The 24,610-nt window shown below is 42.4% G+C and overlaps 1 protein-coding gene and 1 pseudogene across 4 annotated transcripts in view; one reads left to right on the top strand and one right to left on the bottom strand.

The window, feature by feature from the left end:
* CLSTN1 (calsyntenin 1) overlaps positions 1–24,610 on the bottom strand; it is a 79,456-nt gene that overhangs the window by 46,835 nt on the left and 8,011 nt on the right. The window lies entirely within an intron of this gene.
* On the top strand, positions 14,820–15,432 carry LOC137760832 (large ribosomal subunit protein eL18-like; annotated as a pseudogene).

Raw genomic sequence — 24,610 nt, forward strand, 5'->3', positions numbered from 1 at the left:
GTGCTACACCAATGAGCTCTCTCGATTCTTTAGACAGTAAGAAGCTGTTAAAAGCTATAAACGATGTGGTCTGGTAGAAAAGGCAGGAACTTTGGGATCAGAAAGAACTTAGTTAATGAATAAATCCTGTTTCTCACTCCCTCTGTAACTAGGGGCAGATTATTTAACCATTCTGTGCCTACTTCTTCATCCTAAGTGGGGGATGAGACCACCTTCCATAACCTTGTTTGGAGGATTATAAATGAGGTAAGTGAAGGGCCCACTCTATGCCTGATACACGGGCGTTCAACAAATACCTGTTGATAAGTTAATCATAAGCAATAGCTATGTTTTAGAAATAACTGCGAGGGCAGAAAGACCAGAGCTTAGGAGACTCAGGAGGTGTTTCCATGACGACCTCCCTATCATCATCTTCCTCAATACAACCTACAGCAAAAGGAAATCCCTACAGCCTCAGACCCTGCATTGGCCTAATTTTATCCTCTTTATTTGGCAAAAGAAAAGAGAGAAGTAGCATTATACAGAGTGATACTGTTAATTGTAAAACAAAAAGCAAACCAAAAATAACCTGGCTTTTTTTTTTTTAACCAAAAAAGGAAACTTTTTAATCAACCAAAGTTACACTGCATGAAATTTATACACAGCTCTCCTTTTCAGCTGAGGTCATTCCTGGTAATGGTTTTAGCTAAAACAGCATTAGTTTCCTCTGACTTTGTAAAATATATTTTGTATTACTCTTAAGTTTTTTCTAAAACTGAATAGTCTCTGGAGAAAACCATAATTTGAAAAGATACATGCACCCCAATGTTCACTGCAGCACTATTTACAATAGCCAGGACATGGAAGCAGCCTAAATGTCCACTGACAGAAGAATGAATAAAGAAGATGCGGTGTTATATATACAATGGAATATTACTCAGCCATAAAAAAGAAAGAAATAATGCCATTTACAGCAACATGGATGGACCCAGAGACTGTCATACTGAGTGAAGTAAGTCAGACAAAGACAAATGTCATGATAGCACTTATATGCGGAATCTAAAAAAATGGTACAAATGAACTTATTTACAAAACAGAAATAGAGTCACAGATGTAAAAACAAACTTATGGTTACCAGGGGGAAAATGGGGGAGGGGAATAAGTTGGAAGATTGGGATCGACATATACACACTACTATATATAAAATAGATAACTAGGGGCTTCCCTGGTGGCGCAGTGGTTGAGAATCTGCCTGCCAATGCAGGGGACACGGGTTCGAGCCCTGGTCTGGGAAGATCCCACATGCCGCGGAGCAACTAGGCCCGTGAGCCACAACTACTGAGCCTGCGCGTCTGGAGCCTGTGCTCCGCAACAAGAGAGGCCGCGATAGTGAGAGGCCCGCGCACCGCGATGAAGAGTGGCCCCCGCTTGCCACAACCAGAGAAAGCCCTCGCGCAGAAACGAAGACCCAACACAGCCAAAAATAAATAAATAGATAAACAAATTAATTAGTTAATTAATTTTAAAAAAAAATTTTTTAAAAAAATAGATAACTAATAAGGACCTACTGTATAGCACAGGGAACTCTACTCAATATTCTGTAATGACCTATGTGGGAAAAGAATTTTTAAAACAGTGGATATATGTATAACTGATTTACTTTGCTGTACAACAGAAACACAACAGTGTAAATCAACTATACTCCAATAAAATATTTTTTGAATAAATAAATAAAACTGAACATGTCCAAAGAATCTCTAGACAAATTCTGTAAGCAGTCTTAAGGGCCTCTTCATCACAATCCCAAATAAATTTAATGTCAGAGTGCTGGAAAAACCTATATGCATTAGATATTGTTTAGATCAGGGTTTCTCAACCTCAGCGCCGCTGATATTTGGAGCCAGATAATTTTTAGGTGTGGCCCGTCCTGTGCACTGCAGGGTGGTTAGCAGAACCCCTGGCCTCTATCCACTAGATGCCAGTAGCACCTCCCCAGCTGTGACAACCAAAAATGTCTCCAGACTCTGCCAAGACTCCACTGGGGGCAAACGCCCTCCCCAGCTGCCCTAGAGCCACTGACTTAGACCCACCACCTTAAGGAAAACCAAGGTTTTCCACATTAAAATCATTTGAGGACTTCAAAAATAATTTGAATTATTTTTTATAATTTGTGTATTACATCAATATGAAGTTCATTTTTAAAATAAAATCACATTTCAGTGTAAAATAAATCCTTAAATTAAGCAAATGAACAACCTTTTTAATGGTACAGTGAAACGTTGCTTGTGTTTATTCACATTTCACCTACCATGAACATGCAGCCCTACGTGTTAAGCGGTGCCATTTTATGAGGGGAGGCTGGTGACCTGCCCGTGGTACCCGTAGTTCCACGTGTCAGGGAACAGGATGCGTGTCACTAGGTGAGACCAAAGAGTAAGGAAGAGTGGAACAGGGAGGAGCCTGGGTGCCCTTCTCCCAAGTTCAAAATGCAAATGCCCTCCCCAGCTGCCCTAGAGCCACTGACTTAGATCCACCACCTTAAGGAAAACCAGGGTCTTCCACATTAAAATCATTTGAGGACTTCAAAAATAATCTGAATTATTTTTTATAATTTGTGTATTTTATAATTTTATAATTTATGTGTATTACATCAATGTGAATGGGTGGAGCCAATGCAGATGGAAGCAAAGGAGAGACCTGATGGGGCGCCTGAGGGAAGACCACCTGCCTCAGGGTGGAGGTGACAGGAAGGGGCAAGAATGGAATCAGAGAAATCAGTAAAAGATGTCAGGACAAGATAAGAAACAGTAAATGGCTGAAGGGGCTGACCCAAGACTGTGGTTTGGTGTCTAGGCTTCCATAGCACACGGTTGATGGGACAGCTGTTCCCATACTGGACTGAGAGTTAAGGACAGACAACAGGCTGGGGAGAATCCAGCAAAAGGCGCTTCTTTCTTTTCCCTTCCTTCTATCCACAGTCCATCCATCCATCATCCATTGTCCATCCATCCATCACCCACCTGTCCACCGTCCACCCATCCATCATCCATCCATCGTTCATCCATCCACCATCCATTCATCCATCATCCATCCATCCACCGTCCATCCATCATCCATCCATCGTTCATCCATCCACCATCCATTCATCCATCATCCATCCATCCACCGTCCATTCATCCATCATCCATCCATCCACCGTCCATCCATCCATCCACCGTCCATCCATCCATCGTTCATCCATCCACCATCCATCCATCCATCATCCATCCATCCACCGTCCATCCATCATCCATCCACCGTCCATCCATCCATCCACAGTCCATCCATCCATCATCCAGCTATGCACCATCCATCCACCCATCCATCATCCCATCCATCCATCTTTATTGAGCCCCAGGTAGTCTTCTAAGTGCTGAGGAAATAATAGCGAAGACAACACTCCCTGCCCCCTGTAGAGCTTATGTTATGGTTGATAAGTTTTAAGTACATGCTGAAAAAGAATTCATAGGGAGCAAAATCACATTTTCTACAATTCCAACTTTTCCAGGCTTAAAGGGAGTCTTCTATTTATTCCTCCAAATTCCAAATTTTTTTAATTGTTGTAAAATACACAACTTAAAATTTACCATCTTAACCTTTTTAAGTGTACCGCTCTATGGCATTAAGTACATTCATCTCCAGAACCGTTTTCATCCTGCAAAACTGGAACTCTGTCCCCATTAAACAATGATTCTCCATCGTCCTCATTCCAGCCCCCGGCAAATAAAAGTCGACTTTCTGTCTCTTATGAATTTGACTACTCTAGGGATCTCACATAAAAGGGTATTTGTCCTTTTATGACTGATTTACATCAATCAGCATAATGTCCTCGAGGTTCACTGATGTTATAGCATGTGTCAGAATTCCCTTTTTTTTTTTTTAAATTTTATTTATTTATTTATTTATTTTTGGCTGTGTTGGGTCTTCGTTTCTGTGCGAGGGCTTTCTCTAGTTGCGGCAACCGGGGGCCACTCTTCATCACGGTGTGTGGGCCTCTCACTATCGCGGCCTCTCTTGTTGTGGAGCACAGGCTCCAGTCGCGCAGGCTCAGTAGTTGTGGCTCACGGGCCTAGTTGCTCCGCAGCATGTGGGATCTTCCCAGACCAGGGCTCGAACCCGTGTCCCCTGCATTGGCAGGCAGATTCTCAACCACTGCGCCATCAGGGAAGCCCAGAATTCCCTTCCTTTTTAAGGCTGAATAATATTCCACTGTATGTATATACCACATTTTGTTTATCCATTCATCCATCAATGGACACTTGGGTTGCTACCATCTTTTGGCTACTGTGAATAATGCTGTCATGAACATATGTGTACATGTATCGAGACCCTGCTTTCAATTCTTTTTGCTACATACCCGGAAGTGGGATTGATGGATCATACAGTAATTCTATTTTTAATTTTTTGAGGAACTGCCATCCTGTTTTCCATAGTGGCTGCATTATTTTACATTCCCACCAGCAGTGCACAGGTTCCAATTTCTCCACATACTCACCAACACTTGTTACTTTCTGGTTTTTAATAGTAGCCATCCTAATGGGTGAGACCAAACAAGTTCTATATCATGTAATTTTATCTTTTTATATTATGTAAGATATAAAAGTAGACAGACTAGAATAATGAGCCCCACGGAACCATGATTCAGCCACTACAGTTATCAACAAAGGGCCAATCTCATTTGATTTATACACCCCCATTCCTATCACCAATTTCAAATATTTTGACACATATCCCAGACATCGTATAACTTCACCCCTCAATACTTCAACATAATCTCTAAAAGATGACTCTTTTGGAAACCAACCATAATGGCACTATCACCTAAAAATTCACAGTAATTACTTAATATCATCAAATATCCAGTCAGGATTCATACTAATCTGTTTTGGTATATCAAATAATTTAACTCAATACATCTGTCTGTCTGTGATGTTTCATCATGAATTTGACTGCTATGAAAGAAAAAAACTTTAAACCATTGATCATCCTTAAATAATAAAGCTTTAATGGTTTCCACAACCTCCCAATTTTTGTTTCACCATTAAGTATGTTTATTAAGTAGGTTTTATTGTAGATGTTATCAGGTTGAGAGAGTTCCCCTCTATTCCTAACTTGCTGGAGTTTTTACCATGAATGAGTGTTGGATTTTGTTAAATGCTATTTCTGCATTGATTTATATGATCATGATTTTTTTTTAACCTGTTGATATGGTGGATTACTGATTTTTTAATGCTGAAACAGCGTTGTGCACACAGAGTAAATCCCATTTGGTCATGGTGTATAATTATTTTTTGTATTGATATACTGTTGGATTTGATTTGCTGATGTTGTACAGAGGAATTTTATTTTGTATTTGTTGATGTTTATTGAGACTGTCATTAAAATTTTTTTTCATCGATATATTTCAATTTGTTTCTGTTTTGACCTGGAAAATTCTACTGGCTTGAATATATCTAGTTTTGTAGATTCAACATCAAATACAACACATATTTCCTGAGCACTGACTATGTGCCGGGCACTGTATATGCTCAATTTTACTCACCAGTGAGACTGATTTCCTAAAAGATGTAACTACACAATGGGGCAGGAGACAGCAACAGTCACAGTGCTGTTTTTGAGCAATCAGGGTGTGATGATCTCAAATGTGCTTTTAAAAAATTAGGATTAAAAAAAAGCCAAGTGGAATTTCTGATATTAAGTCTGGCTTAAACATAGCATCCCCACACACCTAAGAGACAAATAACTGAAGGTCTGTTAGTAAAGAGGCAGGTCCTCCTAAAACAACGTTCAGGACCTTTTCAGATCATGGACTCTTCTGAGAATCTAATGAAAGCCACGAACCCCCTCCCAAGGTAAAAATGCAAAAACACACGTGGCACGTGGCGGGAGGTTTTAGGGGCTTCATACGCCTGCTGACACCAGTTCTGGTAAGAATCACTGTTCCCAAACACAGTGAAATCTCTATTAGCTGACACTCAGAAACCTGGCATCTTCACCTAGCACCTCGATGTAACTGGAAATCAAACTGTAAAACTACATTTCTTTTATGCTGTGGTTCTCAAATTGTATTTCACAGTCTTCAGCAGCAATATCTTAATAGTTCATGGAGACTTCCCCACATGACCCCAGGAGAGAGCCAAGGAAGAAATACAAATTAGGAAAGACACTTGCCACATTTTTAAAGAAAGTAAAGGCTAGTGACACAGACAGGCTGAAAGTAATAAAGAAGTTAATTTGAAGCTGAAATGATAGAGCACGCTTTGAATAATGGTGAAAAGCCCAAGTGATAAAGACAGAAGCCTTACGCTTTTATTGAGAATAATAAAAAAAAAACAACTTCCAAGAGGGCTGCTTCCATCTTGTTCCCCTAATTAATTTTATAGAAGAGCATATGTGTTACACTAGTCAGGAGGTTACATAATTAAACATTCTTACTTCACTGTTATGAGAAAGATGAAAAGGAAACTGGGTGGGTGGGTGGATGGGCAGATGGGCAGATGGGCAGATGGATGGATAGGCAATAGAAAAAGGATATCCTTCTTTAAACAAGTTCCAGGTCTGCTCTCTAGATGGGTCCACAAAGACCTACATGTACCATCCACAACACCGTATAATAACCGATCCGAAGCCATTAAGGGAGGTATTTAGCATATTTTACTCACAATTATCAGGAAAATGTGAATATTTTAAAGCAGCCTCCAACAAATATTTTTTTTAACATTTAAATAGGCTACCTAGGGACTTCCCTGGTGGTCCAGTGGTTAAGACTCCGCGCTTCCAATGCAGGGAGCACAGGTTCGATCCCTGGTCGGGGAACTAATAAGATCCCACATGCCACACGGCACGGCCAAATAAATAAATAAATAAATATGAGGCTACCTACCCTTCAGTTGCCCATTATCTCACTCTTCTAGCACTCCGATTTCCATAGTAAGTTGGATTTAACGCTCCAAAGTAACAATATCACATTCACAGATTTTCTAGTAAGCAAATGAAAACACTTCCCTAACAAGAAGTGAAATCAATTACTTTTCTAATCAAATTCTGTTTTACTCAATATTGAGATTTACCCCATCACATGAACAGGCCAGGTACCAACCTAAAACAGAACCCGCAGGTCTAACTGTAATGCCTGTGTTCCACTGTTGTCTCCTGAGCTTCATGGACAACTATCCCACGTGCTGAGAGCCTCTCTTGAATGTCACAAACGTGACGCGGCAGCCACTCCAGCGTGGGAGCCTCACGTTCAGCTGCAACACCATTTCCAACGGCAAAAGCTCTTGCCCGACTCCTCCAGAAGTTCCAGGTGACGGGCGAGATGCACAGGGCAGACAGTCCTCAAACTTCTGGGAGGTCAGGGGTCTCCCTCAGTGTTTGCGTTGGGAGGGGTCCAGGCGGAAGTGCTCTGGGCTCACAGGATTCCGCCAGGGTCCTGGTCATGAATAGTCCGCAGCCCCTTGTGCGGGGAGCCCTGCCCTCAGCTGCGGCAGGCACCTGGCCCGAGTCCCACAATACCCCAACCGGTGGGCCGTCTGCAGGCCGACATCCCCAGGGAACCTGGGGATCTTCTCTGACCAGCGTGGTGGGTGCTCGGGTTAGGTTCAGGGGGCCCTATGAGCTTTTCTCATGCTCTGTTCCCTCTGGTGGTGGCTATTCGTGCATGATTATTGAGATATCTCAGAACGCGGCTTTGTGACGGGCAGAAGAGGTGGGAAACTGGAGAAACTTCTTAAAATTTGTATCCTAACAGAGGAGGGGAGCTCAAACCACAGAGGGCAAGGAATACACTGACTTCATGCACCACAGCAGTGCTCCATAACCAGGGTGCGGGCCACATCTTCCAGACCTTGTCTCCTGGGCTGCACCCTGGAATCTGAGCCAGTCAGACTGACCTGGGGCTGGGCAGGTTTGGAACGGGACGGTCTCCGGGAGATTCTGCTGCAATCCCCAACAATGAACGAACGTATCATGCGAGGCTCATGAACAGAGGCCTTTGGAGAGTTCTCTTTAAGAGAAACTGGGCAATTTCCACTTTTGCTCCCTTAAATGCTTTCCTGCCCTCTGTATGCACCTCTACCCCAACCCATCCCCACCCCCAGAGAGCTATTTGGGGAGGCACCTGTCTTCGGATTCGCTCTTCTAGGATACTTACAACTGGTACCACCTATGGCCACTGGTTTTGTCTTAGCACAAGAGCCCTCCTTAAGCAAAAGCATCTCATGCATGACTTAATTCGCTGAGATGTAATAGACAGCATTTTTCACAGGCGATGCCATGCAAAATTGTGAACTTTATCTTCAGGTCACTCCACTGCCTTTCTGCACACGCAGGGTTACCAACATACAGACCTGCCTCCCTCCCCACCCCCCAGCCACCCCCGTCAGTGTGTGCTTCCAGATTTTCCTGACCTCTTCATTTGTACCAAATCTAAACTTACCTGCTCCAACTTTCCACTTCCTCACAATCCTGCTAGGACTGGCCTGCTAGTCTGAGAAACTAATTTGAGTTGGGTGCAAATGAAGGATAATGACAAGATACCCACACTGAAATCCTGTGCCAAGGACTTCAATGATTTAATACAAAAGTAGAAACTAAGGTAAGAAACGCAGGCGCCCTGCCAGCTGGTGGAGGAAAATATTTTTGGAACGGAGCCCTTTAACACCTCTCAGTTCATATCTTAAGTGCATGGAAGTTATTCAGAGTACATATATTTTTATGCAGTTTCCTACAGAATTAAATATATAGCATGACAGGAACAAATCTACTGCCAAACCACTGTTAGAGCATTTCAAGTTGGTGATGTGTACACATCCATTTTTCAATTAACGCTTACAACGCAAGTCAATCAGAAATCTAGTTATGCAAAAAAGCACCTGTCATGATTTCCTTAAATTTCCTTTTTTTGCTATGTTACCAGAAAATACAGGCCAGGTTTGCCCTTTTCCTTCTTCTTTATCGTTATCACATTTGTCTTGAATTAAAATAGGACAGGGCGCTGTCCTGAATCGTAACATAATAGTCCGGTGGCAATTTCCAAGTTCTGTGTGTTTTTTTAGTCTCCTGACCTTCATATACAATGGAAAACTTTATCATATATAGTTCAGAAAAGGCCACACAGTGTTCAAGACCTTCTGACATTCACTATCAATACAACATTCTTAACAGCTGCTACCCAAAGTACTGTCATTAAGTTGACTAGAATTGCCTAAAAAACCCGTGATAGCTGACAGCAAAAATATAAAAATCCTGTCCTTGCTCCCCGATGTTTTGCTCCTTTATTAACTTACATTCCTACAATACCAATGATAACAAGATAAATGCTTTTCCATAGAATCCTTACCATATTTAAAACAAATGTAAAGGTTTTGTGATCAACACAGAAAATGAAACAGCTCAATCTTATTTTGCCACCAAGTCTCTCAAGAAGCACATTTACGTGAAGAAGAGCAGAATCGGGACTTCCCTGGTGGTCCAGTGGTTGGTTAAGCCTCTGCGCTCCCAATGCAGGGGGCCCAGGTTTGAGCCCTGGTCAGGGAACTAGATCCCACGTGCCACAACTAAAAGATCCCGAGTGCCATGGCTAAGACCTGGCGCAGCGTAATAAATACTAAAAAAAAAAAAAAAAAAAAAAAAAGAAGAGCAGAATCAATATAATGATGAGACAGTTAAAGTCCAAGACTGGGGAAGACATGAAGGAAGACGACAAGGACATAATTCCCCTAAGTTATTCTGGGTGTTTCAAACCGCAGGACAGTGAGAAAACTTATAGATAGAATTGCGGGGGGGGCCGGTGGGGGGGAAGAATTTCGAACCTACACTATGGCTGACCTTTTTTTTTTTTTTTTTTTTTAATTTTTGGCCGTGCCACACGGCTTGTGGGATCCTAGTTCCCCAACCAGGGATCAAACCCAGGCCCCCTGCAGTGGAAGCACAGAGTCCTAACCACTGGCCCGCCAGGGAATTCCCATACTATGGTTGATATTTAAGGAATCTGTGAAAGATGACACCTGGTTCAAGAATGGGCAGAAGATGGACATTTTTAGCTATGCTTCAGTGAGTCTGACACTGACCATGGAAAAAATTCTAGATTGGTTTCTGTGCCTTTAGAGAAGGAAAGAAAAATCACAAAGAGCTGGTGACATTATTCACAAGAACAAGGTATTAAACATTTTCTCGTCTGAGAGGGTTATTAGGAAAGTCGCAGGAAAGCTGGAAAAATAACATCGGCTTCAATTTCCAAAGCGCCTTGATAAAAACTTTACTTACCAAGACCCATTTGAAACTCTAGCAATAGTGTATTAAACCTTGAAAAGGCATTTGACGAGGCCTCTCCTCATTTCCTTTTGAGTGGCAAGGTGGAAACTGAATGGAAATAAAAGTGGGTGGATTTACAATGGCCATCCCAAACGGTCACTGAATAATGCACCCAGGAAACCTGGACCAGACTCTGGTAATCTTTCAAAGGCTCATTCTTGGTTGGTGCTCTTCATCCTTTATATCAAAGTTGAAAATCACAAGAAGCTAGAATGGACAGATAGAACCTGTGGAGTCAGGATTCAAAATTACCTGACAGCATGGAGAGGCGGGTCACGTGCAGCAAGAAGAAATGTAATGAAGACGAATGTGAACACCTGCACCAGTGCAGAGCATCCGGTTAGGGTTCAGCACCAAAGTGGGGGGTCCTGGGGTTCAGGTTAATAAAGTCGGTGTGAGGGGGCAGCTGAGAAGCTTGGACAAGGGGTACTAGCTACACGCCACCCCAACTCTGCTCCTGTGTGTGGAACTCTATTAAACCTTCTGCCCTGTCTGAAAGGTGGTGTCTACACCATGGAGCACCCAAGGACAAAGAAACCAGGCAGGCTGGCAGAGAGATTTTGGAAATACATCACATGAAGAACAAGTTGGTATTTTATAAAAAGTTGGTGTCGGGAGGGGAGGGGATGGTAACTCCCCTTGTGGGCAGGGATGCAAGATGGTTCAGCCACTGTTTGGTGGTTCCTCAATAAACTAAACAAAACTACCATATGACCCAATAATCCCACTCCCAGGTATAAACCCCTAAGAATTTAAAACAGGTACTCAAACAATTACCCATGTGTGCCTATTCATAACAGTGTTATTCATAACAGCTAACAGGTGGAAACAATCCAAAATGTCCATCAACAGATGAATGGATAAACAAAATGTGGTATATACATACGATGGAATATTATTCACCCATAAAAAGGAATGGAGTACTGATACATGCTGCAATGGGGATGAACCTCAAAAACATTACGTTAAGTGTAAGAAGTCATAATAAAAGGTCTCATGAAATATTCAGAATAATTAAATCCATAGAGACAGAAAGCAGAGGAGCGGCTGCCAGGGACTGGGGGGAGAGGTGAGTGGGGAGTGACTGTTTAAAGGATATAAGGTTTCCTTTGGGGCGATGAAATGTTTTGGAACGACCCAGAGGTGGTGACTACACAACACTGTGAATACACATATGCCACTGAATTACCTACACGCTTTAAAATGTTACGTTGAGAATTCGCAGTTTCTGGTCCAGCATGTAAGGAGCTTAGAAGTCACCACTCTGCGGCTTCCCTGGTGGCGCAGTGGTTAAGAATCTGCCTGCCAATGCAAGGGATACGGGTTCGAGCCCTGGTCCGGGAAGATCCCACATGCCGTGGAGCAACTAAGCCCGTACGCCACAACTACTGAGCCTGCGCGCTAGAGCCTGTGCGCCACAACTACTGAGCCCATGTGCCACAACTACTGAGCCCATATGCCACAACTACTGAAGCCCACGCACCTAGAGCCCGTGCTCTGCAACAAGAGAAGGCGCCGCAATGAGAAGCCCACGTACCGCAACAAAGAGTAGCCCCCGCTCGCCGCAACTGGAGAAAGCCCACGCGCAGCAACGACGACCCAATGCAGCCAAAAATAAATAAAATTAAAAAAAATTTTAATATATTAAAAAAAAAAAGTCATCACTCCGTGCTAACAAGGGAAAAGCTGAACTGAAACATCAACAACTCTTCTTAGATCCATCAGAGAAGTGAGGTCCCAGGGCAAACTGCTGCCCCCAAAATGGCAGAGACAGACAGCAGAACTACACAGAGAATCACAACTTACCAGAGCAGAAACCCATGGGCAGAATCCTCCAGGAAACCAGTGCCAGGGGAGAAAAATGCAAACTGTAAACTGATGAATTGCTGGAGGCTACCATGGACAACTCTGAGGGCTAAAACCTCCAGGGGGACCCAGTCATCCGGGGTTCCCCACACTTTTGTTTTACCTCCAGGAGCCCTGCCAGGTCCTTACAGTGAATATCAGGGTAAAAGTCCCCTTGTGCCTCCAGCAGGGGGAAGGGAAAAGGAACCATTCTGAAATAAGCCAGAGCATTCTGTTCTTCTCAACAGGTTAGCTATTTAACCAGCGCCTAACTAACCTGCTGGGGTTGTATCAGAGCCTAACCTACTTGGGGGAAGGGAAATACACAAATCCAGCCCACTCTAGCTATCCTGTCCCACTTAAGGATGGGAGGGGGCCTGAGAAGCCCTGGTGAAGTTCACAGACCAAGGGCACAGGTTCACTGAAAGACCAGGACCTAATCACAGGACTCTAGAACACTGCCTCTCCCACAGCTTTACTGCTGTATCACTGAAGGCCGCTTTACCACAGCTCCTTCCACCCAGTACATCATGTCCACCTTGCAACAAAAAATTACAAGGCAGGGGATCCCTGGCAGTCCAGTGGTTAGGACTCAGTGCTTTCATTGCCATGGCCTGGGTTCAATCCCTGGTTGGGGAACTAAGATCCCACAAGCCACAAGGCAAAAAAAAAAAAAAAAATTACAAGGCATACCAAAAAGCAAAAACACACTTTTAAGAGACTGAACAAGTATCAGAACCAGAATCACATATGGTAGGAAAGTAGGAATTATCAGACCAGGAATTAAAAAAAAAACAAAACTATGATTAATATGGTAAGAGCTTTAATGGAAAAACTAACATGCAGGAACAGAGGGATAATGTAAACAGATGAAAGTTCTAAGAAAGAATAAAAAAGAAACGCTAGAGATCAAGAACTCTAACAGAACTGAAGAATGCCTCTGATGGGCTCATTAGGAGACTGAACACAGCTGAGGAAACACTCTTTGACCATGAGGATATGACAACAGAAACTCCCAAAACTGAAAAGCAAAGAGAGAAGAGACTGAAAAACAAAACAAAACAAAACAAAAAACCCAGAACAGAAAATCCAAGAACTGTGGGAACCTCTACAACTACAAGAGGTATAACATATGCATAAATGGGGATACCTGAAGGAGAAGGAAGGAACAGAGTGAAGCAACAATGAAAGAACTGCCCTCAAATGAATGTCAGACACCAAACCACAGATCTAAGAAGGTCAGAGAACACCTACCAGGATAAATGCAAAACAAACAAACAAAAACTACACCTAGGCATATCATATTCAAACTGCAGAAAATGAAAGTTAAAGAAAAAATCTTGAAAGAAGCCAGAGTGAGGAAAAATACCTTACCTACCAAGGAGCAAATATAAGAATTACATCTGACTTCTCAGAATCCATACAAGCAAGAATAGACCAAAGTGAAATATTTAAAGTGTTGAGAAAAAAAAAATGCAAGCCTAGAATTCTGTATCCTGCAAAATTATCCTTCAAAATTGAAGAATTAAAGACTTTCTCAGACAAACAAAAATTGAGGGAATCTGTTGCCAGTAAGAAGGAAAATCATGTCAGAAACTCAGATCTAGGGGGCTTCCCTGGTGGCACGGTGGTTAAGAATCTGCCTGCCAATGCAGGGGACACGGGTTCAAGCCCTGGTCTGGGAGGATCCCACATACCGCGGAGCAACTAAGCCCATGAGCCACAACTGCTGAGCCTGCGCGTCTGGAGCCTGTGCTCCGCAACGGGAGAGGCCGCGACAGTGAGAGGCCCGCGCACCAAGATGAAGAGTGGCCCCCACTCGCCACAACTGGAGAAAGCCCTCGCACAGAAACGAGGACCCAACACAGCCAAAAATAAATTAATTAATTAAAAAAAAAAAAGCATACATGGTATTATCCCATTTAAAAAAAAAAAAAAAAGAAACTCAGATCTCCATAAAGAAGAGCACTGGAGTATGACTAAGTGAGGATAAAATATTTTTCTTATTTTTATTTTTTCTTATTCTTAATTGATCTAACAGATAAGTTTGTTCAAAATAGTAACAGCAACAATGTACTTGATAATGTATACTTATGTGCATATATATGTTCTTGAAGGCTTATGTATATAACTGACTCAATGACAACAATGATACAAGGGATAGGAGGGAAGAATCAGGAATATTTTGTCATTAAAAGGTACTTGCCCTACCTGTGAAGCAGTAATAGTGTTATCTGAAAGTGGACTTAGATTAGTTGTAAATGTCCAGTGGAAACTCTAGGGCAATCATGAAAAAAAGTAAGAAAAAGAAGAATAATTGATATGCTAAGAAAAGAGAGAAAATGGAGTCATATAAAATACTCATTAACACCACAAAAAAGGCAAAAAAACATGGAAAACATAAAGAGGAACAAAGACCAAGTGCAACAAACAGCAAACAGTAACAAATATGATAGATATTAAACCAACTATATCAACAATCGCCTTAAACATCAAAGGTCTAAATATACCAATTAAAAGAGATTGTCAGATTAGAAAAAAAAAAAAAACTCAACTATGTGTTTTCTACAAGAAACCCACTTTACATATAAAGACACATATAGATCAAAAGTAAAGGGATGCTTTCCGGACCTGGCCAAGGAGGAGGCGCCATCATGGGCGTTGACATCCACCACAACAAGGACCGAAACGTTCGACGCAAGGAGCCCAAGAGCCAGGACATCTACTTAAAGCTGTCGGTCAAGCTGTACAGGTTTCTGGCCAGACGAACCAACTTCACCTTCAATCAAGTTGTACTGAAGAGGTTGGTCATGAGCCACACCAACCGGCCACCTCTGTCCCCTTCCCAGATGATTCGGAAGATGAAGCTTCCTGGCCGGGAAAGCAAGACAGCTGTGGCGGTGGGGACCATAACCAATGACGTGCATGTCCAAGAGGAGCCCAAACCGAAGGCGTGTTCTCTTCCAGCGAGCAGCTGCGCCCAGAGCCTCATCCTCAAGGCCGGGGGCAAGATCCTCACCTTCGACCAGCTGGCCCTGGACTCCCCCAAGGGCTGTGGCACTGTCCTCCTCTCCGGTCCTCGCAACGGTCGAGAGGTGTACACGCAGGAACCCCGCACAGCCACACCAAACCCTACGTATGCTCCAAGGGCCGCAAGTTCGAGCGCGCCAGAGGCCGACGGGCCAGCCATGGCTACAAGAACTAACCCCAGATCCTACCTTGTTATTAAAAAGATTTTGGATGCTTAAAAAAAAAAAGAAAAAAGTAAAGGGATGGAGAAAGATATACTGTTAACACTAATTAAAAGAAAATATTTGCAAAGACACGTCTGATAAAGGACTGTTATCCGAAACACACCAAAAAAACTCTTAAAACTCAACAATAAGAAAACAAACAATACAATTTTTTAAATGGGCAAAAGATGTGAACATACACCTCATCAATAAAGATATACAGACGGAAAGAAAGTAATGAAAAGATGTTCAACATCATATGTCATTAAGGAATTGCAAATTAAAACAACCATGATAGCACCACACACCTATGAGAATGGCCAAATTCCAGAACACTGGTAACACCAAATGCGGGCAAGAATGTAAAACAACAGAAACTGTCATTCACTGCCGGAGGGAATGCAAAATGGTACAGACACTCTGGAAGACAGTTTGGCAGTTTCTTATAAAACTAAACATATGCTTATCATGTGATCCAGCAATCGTGCTCCTTGGTATTTACCCAAATGAGTGGAAAACTTAGGTCCACACAAAAACCTGCACACGGATGTTTATAGCGGCTTTATCCATAATTGCCCAAAACTTGGAAGTAACCAAGATGTGCTTCAGTAGGTGAATGGATAAACTGTGGTGCATCCAGACAATGGAATATTACTCAGCACTAAACAGAAATGAGCTCTCAAGCCATGAAAAGACATGGAGGAAACTTAAATGCATTACTGAGTGACAGAAGCCAATCTGAAAAGGCTACATGCTGTACAATTCCAGCTATAGGACATTCTGGAAAAAGCAAAACTAAGGATGGGACTTCCCTGGCGGTCCAGTGGTTAGGGCTCTGAGCTTCCACTGTGGGAGGCACGGGTTCGATCCCTGGTCGGGGAATTACATCCCACATGCACGCTGCAATTAAGAGTTCGCGTGCTGCAACTAAGGAGCTGGTGAGCCGCAACTAAGGAGCCCACGTGCCTCAACTAAGATGCAGCGCAAATAAATAAATAAATAAATAAAAACTTTCTCTTAAAAAACAAAGCAAAACTACAGAGACAGTAAAAGGATCAGTGGTCACTAGGAGTTCATGGGGATGGAGGGATGAACAGATGAGCACAGAAGATTTAGGGCAGTGAAATTACTTTGTATGATACTACAATGGTAGATACATGTCATTATACATTTGTCAAAAACCACAGAATGCACAACACTAAGAGTGAACCTTAAACTATGGACATTGACACTGTGTCAATGTTCCTCAATTGAAATAAACATACCCTACGGTGCAGGATATTAATAATGGGGGAGGTTGTACATGTATGGGGACTGGGGTATAAGGAAACTCTCTGTACTTTCCATTCAATTTTGCTATGAACCTAAAACTGTTCTAAAAAATATAGTTTATTAATTTTTATTATTATTTTTTTGAATGCAGTGGATTCTCGAAGCATCTTAGCATTTAATTAATTCTGTGCTTCTAAGTAGATCCATGTTCCCTAAACTTATGCACCAAGGCATCCCTGCAAACGTACAGGGGAGACATAGGATATTTTAAATTTGAAGGAAACAAGTGATACTTTGAGTCTGTCAGGTACCAGACAAACTGCTAGTTCGAGGTAGTTCACAGCTCAACATTAGATTGCAATGCATTCCTTTTTATGGTGTCACAGCTTTGCAAGGCTGAGTTTTTAGCAGTTGCTGTGACCCAAGAAAGTGGCCTGTGAAAATCAACACAGACTAGAAAAGAAGGCATCCATGTCCGATCTTACTTCAAGCTTTGAGAAGTCGTTGCTGTGCTCAACAGGAGCACATATCCCATGAGTAAGTTCCTGTGATTATTTTAAGATGAATTAAAATTATTATTATATTATTTTTTCTTTCAATTTCTTTGTGTTTTTTAAAACAGCTACTAAGTTATTAGGATATAAATATTAAGATGTTAGGATATACATATTAAGCTGTTTGGACCTAAGGAGTTAATTAAACAGAATTGCTGGGCATTTCTTTTAGCTTGAAGGCTCTGTGAAAAGATTACTGAGGCACCCAAGGTACTGTGAACAACGAAAGTTCAAGAAGCTCTGGAGCAGACAATGAATAGAGATACATTCAGGATGTGAGTTAAGGCTAAAAGAGAAGGGTTCCAGACTCAAACATTCAGGCAGAAGAGACTTTCTGGCTGAATTGAAGGCTAATGAGATGCAGTAATAATAATCACTTAGGTTGGGTCAATACTGAAGAAGGCTGACTTCATTTATTTTATATCAAATGCTATTCAGGTTGGAGTTCAGGGTGACAAAAACCTCTAGGCTTATCTGCAAGGCCACTGTTAACTCTCCACATGGCACACTTGTCATACATTCTCTTTGAGTCCATTAAAATATAACCAAAAAAGTTTATTAATTTTTAAAAATGCTATGTTCAGGGGGCTTCCCTGGTGGTGCAGTGGTTGAGAATCTGCCTGCTAATGCAGGGGACACGGGTTCAAGCCCTGGTCTGGGAAGATCCCACATGCCGCGGAGCAACTAGGCCCGTGAGCCACAACTACTGAGCCTGCGCGTCTGGAGCCTGTGCTCTGCAATAAGAGAGGCCACGATAGTGAGAGGCCCGCGCACCGCAATGAAGAGTGGCCCCCGCTTGCTGCAACTAGAGGAAGCCCTCGCACAGAAACAAAGACCCAACACAGCCAAATAAATAAATAAAAATAAATAAATAATAATTTTTTAAAAATGCTATGTTCATTTTATGCTATGGGAATTTCACCTCAAATTTTAAAAAGGGAGGGGAGAGTTCTATGGATTTGAATTAATAAAACAGCAAACACATAAAGTATACTCTAGTGTTCTAAACACTGGCAAAATCTGTTTAATCTTATAGGGTTAAATACATAAGGGTTAAACATATAAACACCAACAGGCTCCTTATCTCTGTGTGCCTGAGTTTAGGTACTATTATCTGCCTTTTACAGAGGAAGAAACTCAGGCACACAGAGATTAAGGAGCCTGTTGGTGGGCACCCAGCACGGGAATAGCAGAGCTGGGATGTGAACCCCAGTAGTTGGCTAGAGAGTCCATGTTCTTCGCCATTCCACGACACTCCTAGGGCGCCAGCACTTATTCTGTGGGGATCCAGAGGCAGAACCAATACCAAGGTCTTTCTGACACGGAAGGCTGCCCTCCAAAATGGAAGGAGTTCCCCGATTAGATGAATTCCCGCGGGGACTGGTCAACTGACATCAGTGCTCAGACAGAGGATCACATCCAAAGCTGCACGAGATCATTTCTAAAGCTCTTGTCAAATCCAAGACTGATTCCAGCACACTGTGCAGATTTCTGAGATATTCGCATAAAAAAGTGATACAAAATTTAGAAGTGTAACTTTGTCAATACAATGTACCCTTTCTTCAGAATTTTTAAAACTCTACTCCAATTTTATCATCTACCCTGACTCAACTGCACATGAAAGGTTCATAACAAATCACCCAAATTTATGCTTTCTGAATATTATTTATTATAGAGAGAAACAGGGTTAAAGATACTCTTGGCTGGCCTCCACTATGTTTCCTACTTTTCATATTCTGAGCTATAAAAATATCATACTGATAACAACAATAACAACTTCACTCGTTTCCTCTATGGTGAAATGGGTTGATTAAACTAAATGAAATTAGATTTCTAAAATACCTTCCTTTCTAGAATTCTAGCCATATTAATGCAGAAACTGATTTTTTAAGATAGATTAGGAGATTTTTTTAAATTTAGTGGTTTAAAAGTACTTAACGTTCTAATGCAATGATATTCAAGTAACCAGGCATTATTTAAGTGGGAAGACAAACTGCCAGATTTTAAAAGTAAAGGACTTTATCATAAAAGGGGAGACGACCTCTCAAGAGGAAACCGAATTTATGGAATGTAGTCTAGCTGAGAACTAGCTCACTGGTCACCAAGGGAAATGCAGAAACAACCAACCAACCATTCCCCACCAAGACAAACAGGACACGTACATGCCCATGCACAACTTACTCCAGATTCTGAGAAAACACCAAAAGATTTTTCAGGAAAATAAATCAGACTTCTTCTATTGCTGTAGTTATAAAAAACATTTTTACAATAAAATCAGCCATTTAAAGGTCTCAAAAGGGCCATCATGTGAGGAAAAACAAAGATAGTAATCTCTTTAAGTATTGCATCTTTTTTAAAAAGACAATTTTTTCCCAGATCTCATCCTACAGAAAATACTAATGAGTAATTGTACACTACCAAAGAAAAAGCCCAAATAAATCTGATTTTAACATCTACTTATACTTTGTCACCTATTCTTGCCTTCTCCCTCATTAAAAATGTGTTCTACAGTGAAATTAAAAAGAAAACCAATGTAATAATCCACAAGCACACAAGATGCTGATTCAATCCTGACTGCCCACTTATAAGAGTCCCTCGCTGGCTGCGGAATGTGCCGCACACAATAGGCAAATCCAGGTCTATAATGAGGGCTGTAACTCCAATCCCATCTTCCACACTCAAGAAAGCAAGTGACAATGTAAATAAGAGACAGGATTATAGGAATAAGTGAATTAACTCTAATTACTCTCTTTTTTAAAGTACATCATTTGCAAGCTTTGCTTTGTTGCTTCAAATATTATTTAGAAGCAAAATACTGCTGACATATTCCCCAACTGTATTTTGACATTGACATCAACCACTGCCCTAGAGCAGCAGTTATCAGAATGTGGTCTGAAGACTCTTGGGGTGGGGGGGGGGCGGGGGGGAGGGTCCCCAAGCCTCCCTTTTCCAGCTACGTGTCTTTGTGAGGCCAGATTTTCTTCACCTACTTCAACCAATCATCAGGCAGCAACAGGTTGAATGCAGAACCCCACTGCCTGTGGTTAAGAATCCGCCTGCCAATGCAGGGGACACGGGTTCAATCCCTGGTCCAAGAAGATCCCACATGCCACGGAGCAACTAAGCCCGTGCACCACAACTACTGAGCCTGCGCTCTACAGCCCGCGAGCCACAACTACTGAGCCCACGTGCTGCAACTACTGAAGCCCGGGCGCCTAGATCGGGTGCTCTGCAACAAGAGAAGCCACCGCAATGAGAAGCCCGTGCAGCACAATGAAGAGTAGTCCCCGCTCGCCACAATTACAGAAAAGCCCGTGCACAGCAACGAAGACTGAACACAGCCCCCACCAAAAAAAAAAAAAGAATCCCACTGCCTTCTCTTCAGCCCACATTAAGAGATAACAAAAATGTAAAGCAATGCCAGTCTTCTTACTAAATTGTTTTTTGTTTTGGAATATGTTGTTATTTTTAGTCAAAAATATGTCGTTACCATCTAATGAGTTATTACTGCTATTTTAAATTAATAATTAAATATTTTAATAGGTTCTCAGTTTAATTTCTAATAGAGTAATTTTGATAGATAAAACCCACATAAACACAAGCTCTTTGAGGTCCTCAGTAATTTCTGAGAGCACAGGGGTCCTGAGTCTACACAGCCTGAAACTCCTAAAGGACTAGTTAAATAGATCCCACTATATCCTTCTAATGGATTATTATACCCACCATACCTAGGACAAATGTTTAATGAATGACACTGAGAGAGTTATGAAACACTCTGAATAAAATAAACTCATTTTGTTTAAAACCTTGGCTACGTAGATAAATTTTTACAAGGGGGAAAAAAAACTAGAGATATGTACAAAAGTGTTAAGACTAAGGATCTCAAAGGCAGTATTTTCGGTCACTTTAACTTTTTCTTTTTCGCACTAAATTGTATTACAGTGGGTGGGGGGACAACCTGAAGTAGCATCTCCCGAAGTGTGTTCTATGGAACGCCAGGGCCACAACACGCTCCGGGCAGAGTCCACGGTCAACTTACCTGGATAAATGCTGATTATACCCCTGCACAGTGATTCTTCAACACACACGACTACGCTAAAGGTTCTGAGAAGTCCTACAGTAATGAAACCTGTTTAACAGCATTTCCCAAACTTAGGTGACCAACAGACACCTTTTACCAAATAACACCTATCCATGTAACATCCTTAGGGAAACACTGCCTTAGCAATCAACGTATCCTATATAACAGTTTGAAGAGGAAGCCTACAACTGATCCTTTATCATTACTGTTAGAAATCACCATGTCACCATTATTTAGAAAGGATGACCTCTAGTAAATGACACCTACAAATCCAATTGAGAATTTGGGGGGTTATGTCAAATACATTTTTTTACATTTGCTTTAGTAAAATAATTCTACAAAGGTATAAATTTAATTCATATAGATTCAGGGACTTGAAAAATTCAAGGAAAGGTTTTATTTATTTATTTATTTATTTTTTGGCCACACTGCATAACACGCGGGATCTTAATTCCCCAACCAGGGATCGAACCTGTACCCCCGGCAGTGGAAGCACGGAGTCCTAACCACTGGAACGCCAGGGAAGTCGCAAGGAAAGGTTTTATTTACTTCTTAAAAATACTTATTTATTTGGCTGCACTGGGTCTTAGCTGCAGCATGCATGTGGGATCTAGTTCCCTGACCAGGGATCGAACCATGGGCCCCCTGCACTGGGAGTGTGGAGTCTTAACCACTGGACCACCAGGGACGTCCCCCAAGGAAAGGTTTTATTTTTTTTTTTCAAAGGAACCCAACCATTACAATTCCATTCATTCATTCATTCATTCATTTATGGCTGCATTGGGTCTTCGCTGCTGCGTGCAAGCTTTCTCTAGTTGCGGCGAGCGGGGGCTACTCTTTGTTGCGGTGCACTGGCTGCTCACTGCAGTGGCTTCTCTTGTTGCAGAGCACAGGCTCTAGGCGCACAGGCTTCAGTAGTTGTGGCACGCGGGCTCAGTAGTTGCGGCTTGCAGGCTCTAGAGCGCAGGCTCAGTAGTTGTGGCACAGGGGCTGAGTTGCTCCGCGGCATGTGGGATCTTCCCAGACCAGGGCTCGAACCCGTGTCCCCTGCACTGGCAGGCGGATTCTTAACCACTGCGCCACCAGGGAAGCCCCGGAAAGGTTTTAAATAGCAATTCTTAAGTAAAATTTTCTTTGATGAAAAACATTCAGTACATCGGACCGTTAAGTCATTCGTTTAAACGATGCACATCAGTGAGTATTCTCTTGAAGGGGTGACCTGCACGTACAGGCAGTTCCCGGCGTGGCTGACACTCCGCCTGCTGAGGGCCTGCTACACCCCTGCCTCTCCTCCACCCCGGCCACCCCAGGCAGTGCTGCCACCTGGGCACCAGGGGGCTTGCTGGCCCGGGTCTCCTCTCTTCCGCTGCCTCTTTCTTTTTTGGGATCGCAATGAACAGGCCTCACTCCCTCCGTTGGGCCCCTCAGATCATCGGGCTCCTAGTCCTCGACCTTTCTCTTCCTGGAGGCTCCTCTTCATTCCAGGCCTAAGCCAACACGCCTCACACATTCTTTGAAGCTGCTCTACTACTCGAAGACCTACTTACCACGAAACGGGAACCAGCATTTCGTTGGTTTATATAATGATTCATATTATAATGCTGTGTGTGGGCTGTGTTTTACTGCAAATTTGCCTGACTTTCAACTCGTAATGGGTAAACTGGTTTCTGACCATCACTTTTGGAGCTTTAAGCAGTTTGTAACAATGTTTCCAGGGGAAAATATAACTTGAATTCCAGTCTGAATTCCTAATTCCAATCTGAATTCCAGGGGAAAATATAACTTGAGTTCCAATCTGAATTCCTAATAGAGTGATATGAATCGCCTTTTCAGGTCATCTGGGAATCAGAAATGGGTCCCAGGAAACAATACATCAAGACAAAGCCAGGTTAAGGCAGCTGAAGAACAGGCACTATAAGACAGCACAGAGCTGGGGTAGTCTCACCTGGGCTGAGTTCCCCTGACCCAGGCAACCTGAGCTCAGAGAAATAAAATGTGCCTGAGCATTTCAGGAGACAAGATTTCAATCTGACCAGAACCAGACACAGACTGACTTTTGTTAGCCGCCACTGGGGGGTTTCCTCAGGTGCCAGGGTTCCACCACCGCCCACTGCACCAGCTTGCCTCGGTTTACCTGTACTTGGGTTCCCAAAAGATAAGCAGGTACAGTCAGGACTGCTCTATTCCAAGGCAAAGCTTCTGCTCCAAATCCCCATCGGCTCTCCTATACCCCTGAGATGAGTTTCTAGATAAAACAGAAACTTCAGGAAACCCTTTTAGCCTTCTCCCTTCAGGCTTAAACAACCGAAGCCTGGCCTGAGCGGCCCATGTTTGCTGTCTCATCGCCCCTGGTTCACTCTGTCCATCAGCACTGAAAACCACATAAGCATACACCATTTTAATAGAAAAGAAAAAAATGCAGTGAAGACATACTTGCCTTATGCATTACCTTTTAAAAGTAGTGATAAATATATCAAACCTTTCAATACTCAGAAAGGACTAATTCTAGAAAAAAATAGGGTCAGTAAACTTTATTAACTGAATAAGCAAATATATATTAATTACTGGCACTTATGACCTTTCTAAAACATTTCATCAAACAAGTATTAATGTTGCAGTTATTATTAACTGAAGTCACCATTGGGGGAGAGGCTATGTTATTAAATTACCCCACTGGTACATCTTCCTCCAATTAGAAAAGGTTTTAAAACGTCAGATTTCATATCAAAAAGCATTTAATTCGGGGCTTCCCTGGTGGCGCAGTGGTTGAGAATCTGCCTGCCAATGCAGGGGACACGGGTTCGAGCCCTGGTCTGGGAAGATCCCACATGCCGCGGAGCAACTGGGCCCGTGAGCCACAATTGCTGAGCCTGCGCGTCTGGAGCCTGTGCTCCGCAACAAGAGAGGCCGCGATGGTGAGAGGCCCGCGCACCGCGATGAAGAGTGGTCCCCACTTGCCGCAACTAGAGAAAGCCCTCGCACAGAAACGAAGACTCAACACAGTCATAAATAAATAAAATAAATAAATAAATAAAAGAACGTGAATTTCTAAAAAAAAAAAAGCATTTAATTCATTTTCCATTCTAGGCTTTGAATGTTTCTAAGATACAAGTTGCTTCCCTTAATTAAGCAAGAGAAGGCTTCGTACACTTGGGCATGGACCTTTTAAAACCCCTGCCAAATGAAAGTGTTGTATTCAGGAATCATGTGCAGATATTAATGGATATTTACAAACAACTCAGAAGCAAGATCAGAAACGTTGCCAACTTGGGGCTTTATAATTCAGGCTGAGG

This window comes from Eschrichtius robustus, chromosome 3, assembly GCF_028021215.1.
Source record: "Eschrichtius robustus isolate mEscRob2 chromosome 3, mEscRob2.pri, whole genome shotgun sequence".
Lineage (NCBI taxonomy): Eukaryota > Metazoa > Chordata > Mammalia > Artiodactyla > Eschrichtiidae > Eschrichtius > Eschrichtius robustus.